Source organism: Pantherophis guttatus, chromosome 3, assembly GCF_059756535.1.
Source record: "Pantherophis guttatus breed Tessera chromosome 3, ASM5975653v1, whole genome shotgun sequence".
Taxonomy (NCBI): Eukaryota; Metazoa; Chordata; class Lepidosauria; order Squamata; family Colubridae; genus Pantherophis; species Pantherophis guttatus.
In genome coordinates, this window is record NC_142065.1 from 149,012,158 (window position 1) to 149,029,956 (window position 17,799).

Here is a 17,799-nt window from a genome sequence, read left to right on the forward strand (position 1 = left end):
ATGCAAGGAAAATCATTCACTCCATTTAATGACCTGTCCTTAGCAATAATACCTGGGAGGGCTGGAATACTGGATATGTGAGGCAAGCATGTGAGTGTGTCACTTAATGACTGTAACAATTTATGACTGTAATGGGCCAGCTCCATTACAGTCATAACTCAAGGAATACCTGTATATATTTTGAAAAGGAAGGTAATTTCAAATAAATGTTGCTTGTCACATGTTTTTTTTTTGTGCTCCATCTAACCAAATTGGTTACTTTTAACATTCAGTCCTACTTATGATATAATTTTTGTAACCGGTGAAAAGAAAATGTGATGGAAATATACTATAAAACAGCCTTCTACATAAGGTTAATTTTGTAAATTTTAAGCAAACTAGTTTGAAACTGTAAGTACATATAGTCAAGCTGTAAAGTATGCCATTCATCAATTCAGAATGTCACTCTGCTCTCGAGAATTGATAAATGTGCCATAGATACATTATATGGAAAAAATGCAGCTGTATTTTCTTTTCAGCTTTTAATGTGGAATAGATCAGGTTTCTGTAAAATTCATTTTTAATTCTGCATTAGGCATGAAGCCAGTTGGGTGACCTTGGGCCAGTCACTTTTTCTCAGCCCTAGAAAGTAGGCAATCGTAAACCACTACAGAAAAAAAAAACTTGCCAAGAAAACTGACAGGAAGTTGCCACGGGTCAAGACTGATTTGAAGGCATGTGCACACACAGTGACTGGTCGCTTAGTGACTGATTGAAGTTACAATGAATCTCTTGAGGGGAGGGATTTGAAGTTTTGACAGCCCCCCTGGCGGTCACATGATTGCATTTTGGGTGCTTGGCAACTGGCCCGCATTTGCAAAATTTATGACATTTTTTTGGCCAGAAAGTGATGTTTACTTCTGGTTTCTGACCAAAAAAAAAAAGCCCACTATGGACAATGGATTTGCTTAATGACCGCAGCATTTACTTAACTGCTACCAAAAAAAAAAAAAGGTTGTAAAATTGGTCATGGTCATGTTACCTGCTTAACAACAAGCACACATTAACAACTGTAATTCTGAGCTCAATTATGGTCATAAATCGAAGACTACCTTTACTGACAAATACTTTTTATTATGAGCATAAAGCATAAACATAATATTTAAAGAAATATATCTGTTCAGTGAATCACAAAGTTCCCTTCTGTCAATCAATAGGAATCCAGGAAAGGAGGCTACAGGTCTAATCTGTTATAAATATGACATAAGTTCCTGTGTGGCAGGAAACAGTTTTAAAGTTGGAGCAAATTTTATAATCATCAGAAAACATTTCCATTATTGTGCTGAATTTTTATAATCCTGGTATATAAAGTATATTTCAAACAATAGATGAGAATTAAGGATCTAACCAGAAAAAGGGCAGGTATAAATTGTTTTGTTAGGTTAAAGATACTTGATCCATATCATTTAATTCATTTGTTCAGAGTTTTTTAAAAATTTCTAATATAATGTTGGAGAAACAACTTTTCACTAATTGGAAGGTTACCTATGATAAATGAAGAAATAACAAAGGTAAATGGCAGAAAACTGAATATTTGTATTTATTAAATTAAATTTGCTGAATAGATTTCAGTAGTCCACATTGGAGACCTGAAATGAGTGGGCTGTGTAAATGGATTGAGATTGAACTAACATATCCTAGTAAATGGAATGTACTTCTTAATCAGACATATACTTTCAGATAAAAAAAGATAGGCTTTGCCTGCAGCAGTATATCTTACTTTTGAGCCTTTGCTCTTTTTCCAGATAGCATAATCTGATATGCTGATATTCTTAAAGGAAGACTATTACTATTTATAACAATACAATTTCTTCATGTAAGAATTACTTATTATGCAGTCTATTTTACATACACATATATATATATATATTGTTTAAAAAAATATTGTATATAATTTTGTGGTATATTTCTTTTGGATGGGGTAAACCAGGGGTGAAATGTAAAATTTATTACTACCGGTTCTGTGGGCGTGGCTTGGTGGGGGGGTGTTAATGTGATTGGGTGGGCGTGGCCACCTTTTTTTTTTAACTTTTCAAAGCATTTTTTCTAATGTTTTTTTAAAAAATGCCCTCTGCTGATCAGGCAACTCAGCTGGGATCGTCAGAGAGGCTTTTTAAAAAATGCTTTGAAAAGCCTCTGACGATCCCATCTGAGCCGCTTTAATTTTTGTCATTCACATTTTGTTTTGTCCCTCCTTAGGCATCCTTTCTTTAATGATTCTACTCCACCATTTCTTTGATACTGGTGTAACTCTTGTCCAGCAAGTTGTCCCACAGCAGTTTCCATGGCGAGTTAGCCATGTTGAGATGGCCTTGCTGAATTGTTCTAGACACCGCAGTTTTTCAGTCAGTAACACGGTTGTTAAGTGAATCTGGCTTCCCTATCGATTTTGCTTGTAAGAAGGTGAAGATGATCACAGGACCCCTGGACAGTGCAACTGTCATAAGTATGAGTCAGTTGCCAAGTGTTTGAATTTTGATCACATGACCATGTAGATGCTGCAATGGTCATAAGTATGAAAAACAGTCTTAAGTCACTTTTTTCAGTGCCATTGTGACTTTGAACGGTCACTAAATGAACTATTGTAAGCGAGGATGACATGTAGGCAACATTTCTGTTTCTTGGAATCTGTTTGTATTATCGATAGTGTATTTTACTTGAACAAAGAATCATTTAAATTTATGATTTCTACATTATCTCTCTATGATGGTGGATTTTTTTAAGCCATTACATTCACAAAAGAGAAAAACAGTGATATGCAAAATGTTCAGATTAAGAAAGAAACTGAATGGGCCTAGTAACAGATGTTAGCTTTTACATATAAAATTTGGCTCTAGAAAAAGTTTTCTGTCTTTGATTCAGAATAAGCAAACTTATGCCCTCCAGATGTTTTTAATTTCAGTTTTCATAAATCCTATGCAACATTGCCAGTGGCAAGGATTATGGGAGTTCTGAGCAAAACATCTGGAAGGCAAAAAAATTTCTACCACAGAATTAGTTTGAAATAACTGATAGAAGTTATTATGTTGGTGCTGAAACATGTAATAATCAAAATATCTAGTTTTTGGATTATAACTTCAGATGGAATTTAATTTGGCAGTGGAATGTATACATTTATATCATCCATAAACTTTAGAATTAATGCTTACCTGCAGTATTTTAAAGTTTATAAATTTGCTGTAGATCTTTCCCGTGTTTTTTCATGTGGGGTCATATGTACAATTTTCCCATTCAGTCCCTAGCAAATCTAGTAGTACAGGAGGATTTGCTTGTTTTTAAAACTTTCATTTAAGGTTGTAATATAGATGGCTTTCATCTTTCCATGTTTTCATATTTCCCCTAAACCAAATACTTATTTTTTTAACACTTAAATGTCGATTTATAGAATATGATGAAATGAAGCTAAGTGGTTAAATGATTTTTGCTCTTGGGGAAAAGTATACTGTTTCATGGAGTGGGGGGGGGGGAATAAACTGCCACCAAAGTGGGTACAGGTAGCCCTCGACTTATGACCACAATTGAGCCCAAAATTTCTGTTGTTCAGTGAGACAAGTGAATTTTGCCTCATTTTACGACCTTTCTTGCCACAAATTGTTAAGTAAATGAGTGCAGTTGTTAAGCTAGCAATACGGTTGTAGTGAATTTGGCTTCCCCGTTGAGTTTCCTTGTCAGAAGGTCACAATAAATGACCACATAACCCCAGGACACTGCAGCTATCATAAATATGAGCCAGTTGTCAAGCATCTGAATTTTGATCATCATTTTGCAACGGTCCTGCGAAAAACAATCACAGGTCATTTTTTTCTGTGCTGTTGTAACTTTGAACAGTCAATAAACAAATGGATGGAAGTCGAGGACTACCCATAGAATCCAAGGTTTTTATATTGCTCAACTGGTATTATGTGTATCTTTGAAGAATATAAATGAAAGATTTTTCAATAATTGGTTCTGATTTTATCCATGGAAAAAGAATTTTCATATCATGAAGTTTTTCAGAAAATTATTGTGTAACCTTTAGGGTGGATATATCTTAGGCTAATAGAACTTACCGCGTAGTGGTTCTCTACTTTACAATAGGGTTATTTTATAAATATAACATGTTGTATAAGCTATTCTCATTCATTGCAAAACAGTATCATTTTTCTGAACAAACAATGTATATTGAGGTCAAATGAATGCAAAGCCAAGAGTGGTCAGATATTAGCTGAGCTGTGTATGAATCTTAACGGAACTGAAGTAATATTGAAACTACTGTGGGAGTACAGTGGTGGGGGGTGAGATAGCTTGAATGCAGAAAACATTTTCTTGGGCTATGAAACATTGTGCTTTTCCTCTGTGAATAATAACATTAAGTTTGAAAGCATGAAATAAAAATAAATTGTAGTATAGATGTTGCTATGCTTGAATTCTCTGCTTTTCTCTTTCAATATGCATTCTTAGTAATGCATATTACTAAATGACAGAGAAATATCTGCACAAAAAGTAGTGTTTGTGCTATTATAACCTAGCTGATTATTTTGAAAACAGAACATTGAATTTATTGCGTGTCGTACGATATTTTGCAACTGAAGCATAGTAGTATTGGTGCTAATTATTGTTACCATCCAAAATGATACAAGTCTTGAAACATACTTAAGAATATGCAAGAGTGCATAAGAAGCCTCTTTCACTCTCTTTTTGGAGGTTGAGAAGCCATTAGAACAGGCTTATTCTTTTTCAGACTTACATAGCTGCTTCAGAAGCTGTGCCCAGCATTTTAGTCATGCATACACCCATATTGCAGAGACTCCTGGCAACAGCTTTTCAATCAGTGTTGTGAGGCTGATGTGGCTGTTTTAAAAAGAGGTATTCGTCTGCACTACCATATATTACAAAGCACCACTTTTGAACAAATTGCACAGCTTTAATACCTTCAATTACTTAGCTGTTTTTCAGTTAAAACCACTTTGAAATGAAATTTTCAGTGCACTTCCAGCTAGTACATTTCTGTTCAGATTACATAAAAACTTGTACTTTTTTTTTTTTTATGAGAAAGGAAATAAAAGGACAGTTGTTTGAAAATATTGAGGTGGAACAAAGTGCTAACAGTTAAGTGATTTTAACAAGTTCATATCAGGAATTGAATCTTTGAATGCTTTATAGGAAGTTGACTATGATTGTTCCAAGATAAGATCAGATCACGGTTTGCTGTGTTATGACTTGTGGTTGTAGGAGTCCCCCTTAATCCATAGCCTATTTTAAAAAGATAACTTTGCTTAATGGCTGGATGCCAACATCATTTCGAAACATGAAATCCAATTGTATTATGGATTTCGGATTCATTTTATATAAAGATAGCACTTACAAGACAGGTTTAAAATTAGGTAGACAAGATTTTGCTTTTTTAAATAAAATACTGACATCATCCCTGTTTATTTTTAATGCATTGGTCAAATTTTGCAGTCTTTGATCTATAAATTGCTAAAAACTTAAATTATTACATTCTATAAGGTTTAATTCCCATTCCTACCTGTTGTTTGTAAATTTTAAAAAATAAAATGCTGCTTACAGTTGCGGGGAATTTCCCCCTTTCCCTTAAACTATCATTTATAATGTTGCATTTTTGTTTTCAAGTAAAATGAATATGTAGCAGGGCGATTATCGCCTTATTGTCAGATAGTGCGTGAAAACAATTATAAAGCAATTCTTTTGTAATACATTACAAGATATTTAGAAGTTCTTAAAAATATGTGCTGATCATATTAATTTATGTTATTTGGACCAGAATATATTATATAGAGTTTAAAAACATTCTGTATAAAACTATACAGCCAAATAAAAATTCTATGGAAAAAAATGAGTTTTTTTTGTAGTTATTTTTCATACTTACTAGGGAATTTTGCTACATCTAATGTATTATCAATGAGTTTATATATAGAATGAGATTATAGTCTGAAGGGGGGAACAGTTAAAAAAGGAAATATGAAAGAGCCTTGTAATGACATCACTGCTCCTGGAAATTACAGCCTGCTTTCCATTTCTGGTTGCAAACATATTTGAGTATATGTAGCTTTGTTTATCACTTAGAAATACTGGTAGTCCTCTACTTATGACCCCAATTGAGCCCAAAATTTCTGTGGTTAAGTGAGACATTTGTTAAGTGAGTTTTGCCCCATTTTATGACCTTTCTTGCCACAGTCGTTAAGTGAATCACTGCAGTTGATAAGTTAGGAACATGGTTGATCACATGATCATGGGGATACTGCAAAGGTTGTAACTTTGAAAAACGGTCATGAGTCATATTTTCAGTGCCTTTGTAACTTTAAACAGTCATTTCATGAACCGTTGTATGTCAAGGGCTACCTGTAACAAGAATTGTATTAAGAGTATGTATGCAATTTCTCATCAAATATATCAGTCGAAATCTTAAATTAGTTAAAAAATTTAAGACCGTTCCAAATCAAATACTGTAAATGATTGACCACTTCCTGATTATTTTTGAAATAATTTTTGAATGGTTCAACTGTGTGTGTATATGCACTCTTGCTCTCTCTTTTATGTATGCCTTTATAATTACATACTCTTGAATTTCATGAAGGTGATAAATGTCTTTTTTTTTGTTGACAGAAAACTGTAGCACAAAAGTGGATATTTGAGGCCTGAGAAGATTTTATATTAAAGGAAAATAGGACATCCTTATATTCAGTAAGTAAAATGTTTTGTGTAAAAGTTCTGCTTAAATGTTTCATTAATAGATTTACTAATGTTAGTTATAATTCCCAAATAAATATGTCAAAAAAAGAAACTGGTTTAAAATCCTGCATTGTAACTCTGAAATGAGTTACAATATTACTCTGAAAGGAGGAAAACTTCACCTCCTAAAGATAGTATGAATACTGCGGTGGATGTGATGTGCCGGTGCCTGGAGGCTATGAGGGTCTGGATGGGAGTTAACAGGCTCGGACTTAGACAAGACAAGACCGAGTGGCTGTGGGTATTGCCTCCTAAAGACTATGTTGATTGTCCATCCTTGGTTCTGGGGGGGGGGGGAAGAAATTGTCCCCCTCAGAACGGGCTCGCAATTTGGGTGTCCTCCTAGACTCACAGCTAAGATTAGAGCAACATGTGACAGCTGTGGCTAGGGGGACCTTTGCACAGGTTCGACCTGGTGCACCAATTGCGACCATACTTGGATCAGGAGGCTCTCCTCACAGTCATTCATGCCCTTGTCACCTCACGGTTAGATTATTGCAACGTGCTCTACATGGGGCTACCCTTGAAAAGTGTTCGGAGACTACAATTGGTCCAGAACGCAGCCGCGCGAGCTGTCGTGGTTGCACCTAGGTACACCCACATTACACCAATTCTCTGCGAGCTGCACTGGCTCCCTATTGGTCTCCGGTCACAATTCAAGGTGTTGGTTATTACCTTTAAAGCCCTACATGGCTTAGGGCCAGGTTATCTTTGAGACCGCCTTCTGCCGCATAGCTCCCAGCGACCGGTAAGATCCAACAGAGTTGGTCTCCTCCGGGTTCCGTCAGCTAAACAATGCCGGCTGGCAGGCCCGCGGGGGAGGGCCTTCTCTGGAACCAGTTACCTCCTGAGGTCCGGACCATCCCCACCCTATTGGCCTTCCGAAAAGCGGTGAAGACCTGGCTTTTCCGGCAGGCCTGGGGCCGTTGATCTCGTTCTTGTGATCTGGCGAGATCCGGCCATGAATGGCGTGAATGAGTTTTTAATGTTTTTAATTTTTAAATGTTTTTTATAATGATTTTTAAAAATGTATTGTGAGCCGCCCTGACTCTTCGGAGAGGGGCGGCATATAAATTGAATTAATTAAATTAAATTAAATTTAAATAAATTTAAATCAATTAATTAATTAATTAAATTAAATTCCCATGGTTCATCTTTATAAGTAAGTAGAGTACTATCCAGAAACAGACAGGCTTTATTTTCTCATGAGGGTTTGTGGATTTCATTATGAGAGGTAAGGTAAGGCATATTGCTGAGAGCTCAAGAAATCATAAATATGTTGTTCACCACGCTGCAATCTCAGTATGTCATGGACCATACTAGACCCCATATTTAATATTGCCTAGGAGAATTCTGAAAATGGTAAAAAAAATAAGGACAGTGTGGGTTTTTTGCAAGTAGAACTCAAAATGACCTATTGTGAGGTCAATCCACTTCCTGACTTCACTCAGAATGGCCCATTCCAAGGTTATGAAGGGTTCCTAAAGTATAAAATTGTGTTTGCACCCCTGTCATTTGCTGATATTTAGAGATAAGAAATCAGTAAAAATAATGAGGCTGTGGTAGCTGGCCTGCTAGTGCCCGTTCATTCTCCTGTTGGGGAGGAAACTCTGGTGATTTATGCGGTCACTTCTGACTGCTCTCATTCTCTTGATAAGGATTGCTTGGCTGCTTTGTTTATCAGAAACCTAGTAGCACTGAAGCAGATAGATGATAACTCTTGAGTACTAGTATAAACATGATGTGAATTCAGCAAACAAGTTAGATCCTGTTCTGTGGCAATGGTGGTGCAAAGAATAGCATTTGTTTTCTACACTTTCATATTTGCAGTGCTGTTACTTTGAGGAGTTTGGGTCCGTCTTCTCTAGGACATTAAAAGAATGGTTCAGATCACCTGCTCTAATTCATTGTGCATAGCATTTCAAAGAGAAAATCTTCACAACAATTGAAAGCTGCATGCCATTTTCTTACAGTTGGTATTTGAGAAGTTTGAGTTGTTGAGCAATCAGATTTCTGGGTAAGAAATGGCAAACTGAAGATTATGGTGGAATGAAAAACTGGCGTAACAAGGAGACTGTGTAGGATTGCCGTCCTGTGCTCCATACAGTAGGTCCCCCAAATGGGAACATAAGACAGCAGCTTCCAGTAGGTTTAGAATACTGGGAGAACAAGGGAATGGCCATCTTTTGCTCCAATCATGGTCAACACCATCAGAAGGACACTGGGTTCGCATAATTCCTTTACTAACATTTTCAGAAATTACTTGTTAACTGCTTTTCAGCTTTTAGGAACCTTTGGATTGACAAGTTTTATAGCACTGGGTGAGTTTCTTTCAATCCTTAGCAAAATAAGCTTTAAATACAAGTTTAAGGACTTGATTTTTTCCCCCCCTTTTGGAATAAGCAGCAAAAGGGTGGTTAGAACTTTGGTTTTGGAAAGTTACAAATGGACTGAGGGATAGCTGTGGATATGACCTTGCAGGGGATTGCAAACAACTCAGAGGTGGGTCAGAAAATGTTTAAAGAATTTGCTTCAGTCATGATTGCCGACCTTAGACTTTTTGAACATTACTGAACTTACAAGTCAAGTTCAACCTGATTCTTTTTTTTTAATAGCAGAGGCACAAGTGTTCTATAAACCACCAATAATTTTGCATTTTTAAATTAAATATTATAGAATATTATGTTGAAAATGAACTTTTAAAAATACTTGTATGTCTGTTTTGCAAAATGTTTAAATTAATCCTGTTCATTGTTATGTAAAATGTTGATAAAATTTTATAATTTGCTTTGATTCAAATAAAACGCATATCATTCATTGGGCTTTTAGAAACTGTTATGAGACATTGGTAATTCATTAGTATCCCAACCTAACAATTAAGTTTGGCTTTGTTTGGAAATGCTGTCTTTCCTGGCATATCTGGTGGCATGGTATGTAATAGTATAATCATAATCTTTTGAATTTCTGTGGGAGAGAACCTATTAGTAAACTTAATGAACCTAAGCTAATAATACAGTTTATTTTCTTTCCACGTATGCTTGCAGATCAAATCCTGTTGGCTTCTGCCAAGTGTTCATGAATAGAATAGAAAGCTGAGTAATTTTTGTAGATGATGCATCATGTAATTCAATGCAGAACAATATCACACTTTCCTTTACATCAAACACTTTGAGTACTAGCAGATAGAATCAGTTTTGTAATTTGCTGTCTGCTATTTTTTTGCATTTGAACCAGAAAAAAAATATCACGGTATGTGGTTTATATTAGTTCAAGAAGTTATAATTAAAGGTATGGTTTGATGCTGGTTTATGAATACTAAGTTGCTTTAAAGGTGATTTCTCATGTCTGACTTTTGAATCCCAGCATGTTATAGTTTGGTATTATGTCCCAACTTGCCCATGTAGGAGGAGACTGGAGCAGAAGCTTTAAAAGAAAACAGTGCTCAGGATAAACTGTTTGCCTGCTTTTTTCTGTTGGCTTGCCATCTCTCCATGCCAGCTTTCTGTAGCCAGTTTCTTCCTCATTGCAAGAAGTCTGTAGTCTGAATTCCTTTGCCGTGCCAGATATTTACATTTACTTAATAGGAAAAATGCCAATGTCATTGAAGCACAATTTCCCAGAATACTTGTATTATGGAATGTGCTACCATAGGATGTAGCATTAATTTCCCCTTTGAATGGCATAAAATGCAGGCTACACAATTCATGAAGGATAAGAATACTTACAGTACAGTGATCAGTAATGATGTTGGCTATGTATTTCTATTTCTAAGGCAAATATATTTCTGAAACTAGTTTCTGGGAAGCATGAGCAGGAAAGGGTGTTATGTTCTTGTGCTCTATGTGGGCTTTCAGTAACCACTTGGTTGGCAATGTGGCAACAGAATGCTGAACTAGAAGATTTTTGATGTGAAACACTGATGTTCATGGGGAAAACTAGAAATGTTAAAAAGAACATACTGGCAAAATGAACCATCCAAAAAAGGAAGTCAATCCAATAACAATCTCCTCATAAAAAGAAAGAAAAGCAAGAGTCCCCAGTCAAACTTCCTTCATGCACAAAATATTGTAAAAAATAGAACTTGCATCTCACAATAAATAGAAAGAGACCCACAGATTCATAAATAAGTTCTTCACTGTTACAAGAAGTTCAGAAATTCACTGCAACAAGAATATAATTTCTTTGTTCTTCTCCAAGGTAGACTGATTTGTCCAAGACACTATGACTAAAAATAGTTTAGCATTATATATGAATTTAGACATTAGCATATTCTTTTATTCTTCTTTTGCGTATTGGATTAATTGAGTAGAATAATGCTGGGTGGCAATTTCTCAGTCATATGACAGTTTTGAAAAGTGTTAGTCAGAATGAAACTACGATAAAGTTGTATTTTGATGTCTGAGTATCTGATGACTGGAAAATAAAATCTGCCCATACAAATTAGAGAGTATTTTGTAGGCTAGAGAATTGAAACGGAAGGAAAAAATACTGTTTCCACAAGCTGTGAATTAATCTTCCTTTGTTCAATACTTGGATACTGCTAATTTTGCTTTATATAGTGGATATGCTGATGATTGATTATGTACCATGAAATTGTCATCTTCTTCTAGTACTAGAGGGTTTTGTAAGTAGGGGATAATCTTTTAAGGTATCTTGGATGTTGACATCTCTGTTGTACGGTATTTCAGTATACTTTACTTCCTCCATCTTTGTTTGATCCCTTTTGAATCGATTACCATTTGTTCATTAGTGTCCTTTAGTATACTAATTTGAGATTGGGATCAAAGATCTTTTCAAAGACTTCGCTTAAATCTTCAGTGTCTTTATAAATCTTGTTATAATACTACTTGTCTCATCTAAGAGCTCTGTGAAACTTTTTGTTAAGATCGTTCCTTAGATTTTTATTTTTCTTGGCTATGGCTTCTCTTCTCTTCTTGACAGTTTCCACACTTTGTTTTGACATCTCATTTGGTTCTATTTCTTCATTGTGGGCAATCTTTTTTCACATTCATCTTTAATGACTTCTTTACATTCATTCCATCATTCAGTGGTTTTGCTGTCAGTGAGATTCAAAACTTCAGTGATTCCTGAAGTTCTTGAAACTGGTGGGCATTTGTTCAAGATGATATGTTGAAGATATGTTGAAGATTGACTATTTTCTTCTTTAGCTTACTTGGAACTTGCACATGAGCAGTTTATGATCTGTTTAACAGTCAGCAGTTGGCCATGTCTTTGATGCTATAATTGAGCTCCTCTATCTCCTTTCATCAATGGTATAGTTAATTTGATTTTTATATACTTTATCCGATTACGTCCAAGTATAGAAGCATTGTTTTGCTTATTTGAAGACAGTGATGAAGAAGTCATTGGAATGTTAGAAATTGTAAGTCAGTCTCCTGCTTCATTTTGACCTTCTAAACCATATAATCCAACTACATTTACCTCTTTCATGTTTTCATTTTTACCATTCTAGTCTCCAATCATAAACAGTACAGCTTGCTTCCATGTTTTGTCATTTTCCGTTTAAACTTGATTATAAAACTCATCAACCTTATCTTTTGTTGCATTGGTGGTTGGAGCATAAACTTGAATGATTGTCATATGAAATTGTCATGGTTGTCCATGAAGTCTAAGTGATATTATTAGTCATTGATTGCATTACAGCCACATATGGTCCTTGCTATATATCTTTCCTAATTATAAAAGCAAGTTTCTTCTTTTTCATGTCCTGACTAAGAACATCTGATTGAAAGTGTCCAATCTCAGTCCATCTCAAGCCACCAATGCCTAAAATGTCTGTGTAGTCATTTCATCTTTCACTTTATTGAGTTTTCCTGTTTTAATAGTTTGTATGTTCCATGTTCCTACTGTGATTCTGTCATTACAGTTTCAGATTTTCTTTTCCTGTATGTCAACATTAGTAGTTGGACATCTAAAAGATTTTAACCTTGTAATATCATAATCACTATTGGAACTCTGAAAATCTGCCTCCAGCATATTTCTGTTCAGTTCTATATCCTTATATTGCTATACCCCAATATTGCTATATACCAATGTAGCACTTAGACTTATATACCTCTTCACAGTGCTTTACAGCCCTCTCTAAGCAGTTTACAGAGTTAGGATATTGCCCCCAATAATCTGGGTCCTCATTTTACTTGGAAGGATAGAAGTCTGAGTCAACCTTGAGCCGGTGAGAATTGAACTGCCGAATTGCTGGCAGTTGGTAGTCAGCAGAATTAGCCTGCAATACTGCATTCTAACCACTGTGCTAACACTGCCATCACAACTCAAATATATGCCTATTTGCTTTAACTGTGCATCTGAGATGTCTTTCACACCTTGGGTGACCCTGCTGGGAACTTATGCATTTGTGTCCTCCTTCTGGACTGTTACAATGTATTCTGCATTGGACTACCTTGAAGAGCACTCAGAAGCTTCAATGGTTCAGAATATAGCAGCATGGATAGTAAAAGATGCCAGTTACTTGGCATATGTAAAAGTACTATTTGAGTTACACTGGTTGCCAGTGTGCTTCTGGGTGCAATTCAAACTGCTGGTTGTCACCTTTAAAGCTCTTCTTCCCTCAGGACTGTGTTACTTGATGGCCTATTTCTCCCCAGTTGTTTCAGCCCATCTAATACGTTCTGAGCATTTTCTGATGCTGGTGCTTAAGGCATGCTTGATTGGATGGTGGAGTCCAGAAGATGTGCCTTTTTTGCTGTAATGATCACTCTGTTGAACGATGAGTGACCCCTCTAGAGAACCTGGCTGGCCTTTGGTTAGACCTTAAAGGCCTGGCTCTGTGCCCATGCCTGTGGTCCCGAGTGTATGAAGGGAGTTATAACCTGGCTGTGTTAGCAGTTGTTGACTATGACACTTTTCTTGGCTCTTGTGTATTTCTAATTTTTGTATTTGTTGTTGTAATTGTTTTTATTTTACTATTGTTCCTCTCCTAGAATCACTTGTTGAAATAGGCATGGGCATCTATTCAAATTGAATGAATGAATGAATGAATGAATGAAGTCTAGTCCATCTCCTATCCAGTTTCCCAGGGCCAACCAGGAAATATCAAGATTTATATGATTTTATTTGTTATGACATGCCACCATTGTTATGTTATCACCTGGGAATTTGAATTGTCTGTCCAGTTCCCTTGAACTCAGCTAGCACCCTAGAGCTATAAATATGAGCAGTGCCATTTGTTGGAGGAATGGACACTGATAATATTTATCAGTGCCCCTTTTAGATGCCTTAATGTTGTCTTGGGAATACATAAATACACAGGTGCAAGGATACTGAAAATTTGTGGAGTACTGTGCCAAACAAAACGAAACTCTTTGTAGAATGTTAACTGGCTTCTACTTTCTAATATTCATGCAAAGTTTCAAACCATTTATATAAATACTAGTTTCAAACCATTTATATAAATACTAGTATGATATGTAATTTAGGGTATATGAAAGTAGCTTGCAATAAAGACTTTGCTTGTTGGAAGCTTGCTGGGAAGGTACAAATGATGATCACGTGACTCTGGCATGCTACAACCTTTGTAAATATGTACTGGTTGCCAAACGCCTGAATTCTGACCATTTGACTGTGGAGATGCTGCAGTGTGGTTGTAAGTGCGAGGACTGCTTGTAAGTAACTTTTTTCAGTTCCATTGTAATTTCGAACAGTCACTGATTGAATGGTTGAAAATCATAGACTACTCAGAGCTTTATAAATCAAAATCAAGGCTGAGTCGTATAGGCATATATTTGCATCCAGTACAATGCTTATAGTATATGTACAGAACCGCTGAAATAATTTCACCCACCAGTTTGGATTTCCAGGTAGAGTCTGTTGCCATAATTCAGCCTTGAGATTACTGTGGTTTATTTTTATCTATGCCTTGTATCTGCAACTAGCTGGCTGAAATTGGTTAAGAGTCCTCTGACCATAGTCTCCATCTAAATCAGGGCTGTCAAACTACCGGCCCACGGGCCGGATACATCACACGCTGGCCATGCCCACACCCAGTTTAGTGAAGGGGGAAAAAGTCCCAATACATCATGTGACACTGCCGTGATGACATGAGTTTGACACTCCTGATAAAGATGGAAGAGAATCTACACATCTTTGGTCTGCTTCTTCGGGGGGGGGGGGATCACTTGCCCAGAACCTGAATAGGGGCCATTGTCAATTGTAACTGTTTTTTGCAACTCTTGTCTTGCTAGGATTCAATTTCAGTGTGCAAATGAACTTTGAAACACAAAGAAATGCAAAGCATATGTCTGAGAACTGTGAGTAAACTGAGTAGACATTTGATAGGATTATGTTGTTACACAGTCCAGAAGATCCCTAGAGTTACAATGCTAGTTTTCATTTTCCAGAACCAAACACTATTTTGAAAACAATTTCTGTGGTTGACCTCTGATGATTCTTGATGTATGTGATACTAAGGTGTTTATCACATTCAGATTACGACTTTTTAGATGTTTATTTTTTATTTGAATATATTTATGTCACGGAGTATCCTGATCTAGAAAGATCTAGAAAAATTAGAAAGTTGAATATGAAAGTCTAAAATATCTGTCTATTATAAATACAAACTATTTATAATAGACATCCTTTCAGGGTCATCCTTTCAGGGAGCCCCCCCCTTCCCAGAAACTCATAACATGTAATGCAACAATATTAGCTACAATAAAGCTGTGGTAATTTCCAATCCCAAAGTGTTCTTAAATTAAAATCATTACTTTAGAGAGACTTTGCAAATATAGTAGCTTTGGAAATGCAGTACAATTAGTGTAATGTAGGCATTACTTAAATCACCTAACTCTCCAGTCAAATGATTATGTTCTATACCACTTGAAATTTTTGAAATATCTTTAAGTAGAATATATTGTTGCAGTCCAACATGGATGTCATTATTGATGAACAATGCTGGCAACGGTAGACTTTACATAAGGCAACAGTCACATTGTACAATTGCTTTTTGAGTAAAATATACACTTCTTAATATTAAGGAAAAGTGAAGTACGCTTCTAATCATAGTTAAAGAGAAAGGAAGTGACTATGAGAAATATCTACTTGTTAAATAAATGTTAGTGTCTTCCTATTTTTTAATGTTCTTAAGAGTTAATGTTTAGATACTTACTCTTTAGTTAATTTCAATTCATAGGCATATACCTTTGTTTTTGGTGGCTGTGAAGCTTAGCTTTTTATGCATGCCCTTGTCATATCTTTTAATAAATAAAAACATATGTAAGGAAGTATATTTTCTCAGCATTATTGCCAGTTGTCTAATAGGACAAATGTATTGCTTTTTTGCTTATATTAAGCTCTGAGTTTCTTTCCTGAGCATACCTGCCAATCTAATCTATAAACAAGGACAAAGAAAAATAAGACACACCTTAAAACTCCCATTACAGTTTTCTGAAAGGGAAGTTTATTTGGGCAACGTTGATGAAAAAACATGGAAAAAAGGCAATTCTCCATCCTTCTCAGGGGAGAAGTCCTTTTAATGTAAACGCGGAGAGCCCTCCTTACGTCCAGGGTATGCCATTTCTTCTCCAGGGCGTGTTTTGGCCTGGGGCAGAAGTCAGGCAGAATTTACCTTGGGTACGAAGGAGGGGTCAACCGCAGAATTACCCTGTCCGGGTGGAATATGCATAAGTCTTTCCCAGTGGTGGGTTGCTCCTGGTTCTCCATTGTGGGTGGAGACAGCAGCCAGCATGTGAGAGCAAACCGGTTCACTCCTACCATCAGCTGGGCCCTCCCGCCCACCCCTGCACTATTCCTACCTTTATTCTTTCGTTTTTAGCCCAGCTGAAAGGCACGGCAGAACGGATTGCTCTTCCTCAGCTGTTTAGGTAATTCAATGCGCTTGTGTGAAGCAAACCAGTGGTAACACCGGTTAGAACCCACCACTGGTCTTTCCTCACAGAAAGGGCTGCCAGTTCTGAAATCTGTCTGGCTGATGTAATGGCCACCTTACATGTGAGGAAGCGCAGGCTGGCCGATTTAATTGGCTCGAAGAGTTCCCCGGTAAGGGCAATTAAAACCTTCATCAGATCCCAGGTAGGGTATCTGTGAACTACAGGGGGCCTCAAATTGGTAGCACCCCTGAGGAATCTGTGCATGGTAGAATGTTTAGTGAGAGACTCCAGACTCCCACAGGACAAGACGGAAGACAGCTGCCATCTGTGTCTTTATAGTATTGGATGTTAACCCTTTGTCCAATCCTTCCTGGAGAAACCAACACTGAGCCACCAACACTGAGGACGACGGATCAGTGCTCATCCTGGAGCACCAGGTGCAAAAGGCTTGCTAGGTAACATCATATACCCTGTCAGTGAATGGCCTTCTAGAGGCCTGGATGGTCTGGATGACCCTGGAAGAAAGGTTGTCTTGACTCAGGACCCTCCACTCAATCGCCAGGCGGTCAGCTGGAGCCACTGTGGGTCCAGATGGATAAGAGCCCCCTGGCTGAGGGATATCCTGTCCTGAGAAATCCTCCAGGGCCTGCCCACTGACAGGTTGACTAGGTCGGCAAACCATGGTCTCCTGGGCCAGTCAGGGGCTAAGAATAATATCTCTGCCTTTTCCATCAACACCCTTCTTATCACCGCTGGAATTAGCGGGAGAGGAGGATAGGTGTACAGAAGCCCCTGGGGCCAGGGAGTGTGGAGGGCATCGACCCCCTACGCCCCTGGTGATTCATTCCTGCTGAAAAATTGTGACAGTTGAGCATTGCCCGGTGTCGCAAAGAAGTCTAGGATGGCATGCCGAAGCGCTTCGACAATTCTTGAAACAGAATGGGATGCAGGCGCCATTCTGTATGGTCCACTGTCGCTCTGCTTTGGCAGTCCGCCTGCATATTCTGCACTCCTGTTCTACCCCTATGGACAGAATATGTGTCGCCGCCCAGAGGCCCAGATGTTCAGCCTCCTGCATGAGAGATCTTGAATGGGTGCCCCCTTGGTGGTTGATGTGGGCCTTGGTGGCCATGTTGTCTGTTAACACCACAACGCGTTGTCCTGC

The 17,799-nt window shown here is 37.3% G+C and overlaps 1 protein-coding gene across 6 annotated transcripts in view; it reads left to right on the forward strand.

The window, feature by feature from the left end:
* Window positions 1-17,799, forward strand: part of ATXN1 (ataxin 1) — a 219,789-nt gene that overhangs the window by 22,754 nt on the left and 179,236 nt on the right. For all 6 annotated transcript variants that reach the window (XM_034429200.3, XM_087890342.1, XM_087890339.1 and 3 more), the window contains exon 3: window positions 6,646-6,723. The gene's annotated coding sequence lies outside the window, so the exon portion shown is untranslated. The remainder of the gene's footprint in view (window positions 1-6,645; window positions 6,724-17,799) is intronic.